This window comes from Python bivittatus, unplaced genomic scaffold, assembly GCF_059951505.1.
Source record: "Python bivittatus isolate LINGU-HERP-01145 unplaced genomic scaffold, Pbiv_v1 ctg000330_np1212, whole genome shotgun sequence".
Classification (NCBI taxonomy): Eukaryota; Metazoa; Chordata; class Lepidosauria; order Squamata; family Pythonidae; genus Python; species Python bivittatus.
This window is the reverse complement of record NW_028277058.1, coordinates 3,251,439-3,255,241: the sequence shown is the minus strand read 5'-3', so window position 1 is coordinate 3,255,241 and position 3,803 is coordinate 3,251,439.

Below are 3,803 nucleotides of genomic sequence, written 5' to 3'. Positions count from 1 at the left end.
AAGGAAGGAAGGAAGGAAGGAAGGGAGAAAGGGAGAAAGGGAGAAAGGAAAGGGAAGGAGACAGAGAAAAAAGAAAATAGAAAAAGAAAGAGCTAAACTGTGTGATTGGAGCTATGGAGAGTTCATTGGGTGTGCTCAAAGTGTTAAAGACAGAGAAAAGCAAAATGGGGGTGGGGGGGGAAGCTTGTCCTTTACTTTCACCCTGGCAATTGTCATACTTGACATACTTTCACTTTTGGGTCATAAATATTACAATGGCAACCACAAGAAAAGCAGCAAAAATAGGAGAAGAAAGGAGAGGTTCACTAGAGCAACTTACAGACAAGGGCATCACACCAGATTTATTGCAGAAAATGTTTGAGGAATTTGACAAGAAGATGACTGAAACAGTTGCCAATAGTTTGGGATGCTTTTAAAAAGGAAATGGAAGAAGGATTTGCAGGGATAAAAAAGGGTATGAAAGAAGTTAAGAAGACTGAAGAATCTGTAGGACAATTGGCTGGAGATGTAAAATTGATGACAAAGTGGAAGTTTTGGAAAGTAAGACCGAAGTTATAAGTAGAGAGATGGAGAAATATTTGGATAACCTGGCATTACTGGAACTGAGAGAAAAAAAATTGTTCATTACGCTGCACTCAAAGTCCTGCTCCCTTTTTACATGCATCACATGCATTACATATATGTAAAAGAGGGGTGGGGCTTCAATCACGCACCCCATCTTGACTTTTTGACCCCTCCCCCAAAAGGTATCCTTAGTCTTAACCTAGTTTTCCTAGCAACCACCATGAACTGCTTAATAATACACTTGTAGTATCATTTGCTAAGCTAACCTAAAACAGGAGATAATTCTGTGAACGTCTTATTTTATCACTGTTAAATACTCAGGAATGTTAATGTACAAGGTAGATATTTACTGAAGTTTATTTTTAATCATTAGAGTAAAAACTGCCTTTATTCTCTCTTTTCAAACAATTGGCTGGAAGCATTAAGCCTTTTAAAAAATGGAGGAAAAAAAAGGTGGGGGGAGAAAAGGATATTTACTGCAACTGAGAAGCTATTGCTATTATCCTTAGTTTTATTCCTAGAGGATTCTACAAATACTTCAATGAAAGAAAGAGATGCTTTTTTATCCATTCTATCTCATGAAAAATGTGCAGTTTGGTATATTTCAAGCAACATGTTTTAATACTTATCACTTTTCTTGTCATTAGAAAGCTGGACAATGTTTTTCTTTCCATCATTTCAGTTGACTTTAAAAAATCCTCAAGAAAATAAATATATGGAGACTTCAGGAATTGTTTGAGCTCAACACTTAAAAAAAAAAAGAACATATTTGAGTCTAATGCATTCAATCTCACAAGAATTCAATCTCTCACACACATAATCAAGCTAAATGAAAAGCTTTTGTACTCACTTGAATTAGTGCACGTTTCTGCTGTACTAAAAAGCTTTTTGTATTTGCTCTGCAAGAGCATAAGAATGTTTGCCATTATGAAAATTGTACAAATGAGCAAGATTTAAGCAGAGAACTGCCTCATTTATTGGGCTGGGCTAAGTGTTATCTAATCTATAGAGTGTTCTTTTGTTTGGATAAATAAGAACAAATTGATGGAGGGTGGGGAGAAAAACAATGGCAGCACGGCATACTTTACAACAATTATTCATTCTCTGGCTGAAGAACTTAAGATATAAGAAAATAGATTTTGGTTGAAACTGTTGCTACAAATCCTAGTGGGAGAGAACCAATTTTCAGTTTGGTGAAAAGTCTCATGAACTCATGTTGTCTTCATATGCATTTGTCTCTGTGTATGGATGGATGAGTGTGGAATTTGACCCTGAATTTAGGACCATCCTAAAAAAATAAAAGAGTAGATAGAATGGTAAGAATCCCATGCTTCCATATGGTCAATTAACAGCTGCCTATTTCTGAAACCAGATTCCCCCAGATGTGACAATGTGTTACCCTAACATATGTGAGTATCTTGTTGGATCTACATTCAAAATGGTAATTTACTTTGACCAGGACAAAATAATAATAATAATAATAATAATAATAATAATAATACAATATCATTGATTTAAATTAATTGCTTGTAAAATGAGGTGTACCATTTATAAATTTCATGGATCTCTTGTCTGCATATATCAAGCATTTTCTCTTACACACAAACCATTCTCACATGCAGAAATATCCATACACAAAGCAAGTAAACAAATAGTAATACATTCCACTCTCTTCTCCCAGTAGAAACAACAGAAAGGAAGAAGAAAAGAGTATTAAGAAGTGCTAGTCATGGGGGTCCACAGAAGGGGGACAAGGGGAGCATGATATGAAATATGCATTGATTGCAAGCAATCTCCACCCCTTGTATATTTTGTACAACTTTGTGACACAAGTAGGAAATGGTGGTGCTTCTGTCATGAGGTCATCACATCATTTTGGCATAATGATGCTTCAGGACAGACACCTACAATGGTAGCTGCACTGAGATGACAAGGGAATAAAAACAGAGCTGGGGGAGAAGGGAACTGGACGGGAAGAAAGAACAGAAAGAGCAGCCCTGTTTGTACAGTATGGAAAGGGTTAACATTTACAAGATGAGCAGCAGGGATGAGCCCCACCTCTCCCATATCAGAAATCTTCAGGGACAACAGAGGTATCTGGAATCATTCGCACCCCTTTAACAGTACACAGAAGTATGCATTGTTGGTTACTATATTCTACAGTATTTCAAACATAAATGGCCATATGTTAGATCTGCCACTGTAAAGAGCATGAATATGACCCATGACAATAGATGATAGGTGATAGTTGATTGATAGATGATAGTGTAGATAGATAGATAGATAGATAGATAGATAGATAGATAGATAGATAGATAGATGGCATATCGTGCTGAAGCAAAGAATAGGAATGCCTAAGACTGTTGGCTTTCCAAAAGGCCCTGAAAACATGTTTTTTCTTCCAGCCAGAATGTTGGATGAGCCTTTCCAGAAATGTTAGGACCTGAATGGGACTGCTCTGTTGGCCTTGGTACTTCTGTATTGAGTGTTTGTGTGTTTTGTTGATGTTCCCTTTTCATTTATGCTTTTAACCATACAGAAGCTGCTCAGAATCACAGCTGCAAGTTGGATATCCATAGAAATCATCTAAATAAATAAATAAATAAATAATCTATCTTATTTTCGCTTAATTCTTCAATTTAATACATTTTAAGTTTGATGTGAACATTTGTACAAAAATTGGGTCATTAATGTATATGTTGGGTGCACTCTTTTAAAATATACATTGTTTCAAGCAAATTTGACACTATAATTTCACACACTTTGTCTGAATTTGTAGTCTATATAGGTAGGTAGGTAGGTAGGTAGGTAGAAAGAAAGAACATATTCAAAGTGCATATATAAGTGCATATTTATTAAATTGCATAAACAAATAAATAAATAAATGTGTTTGTCTATGTGCATGCTTGTGTATGTTTGGTGAACTGAACAGTAAAAGCAGAAAGTGTGTTTTGCTGACTTTCTTGTAAGTTTGGAAAATATTAATATAAAATAACTTATATAGTATCTTGTATGGCATCTTCTGGTTTGTTAGAGTGATGCCATGACTTATGACTTGTCCACTCCAGAGCTTAGTGGCATCTCCTTAACTTATAGCTTTATTGATAAAAAGTTCTGTTCAAAAGCACACACACACATCACCATCTACAGTAGTTTCTTTTCCATCCCCACTGGAAATTATATTGGTACTGTGTAATTTTTTTTTGCCCTTGTAGAAAAGTGACTAAGAAGAGATCAAT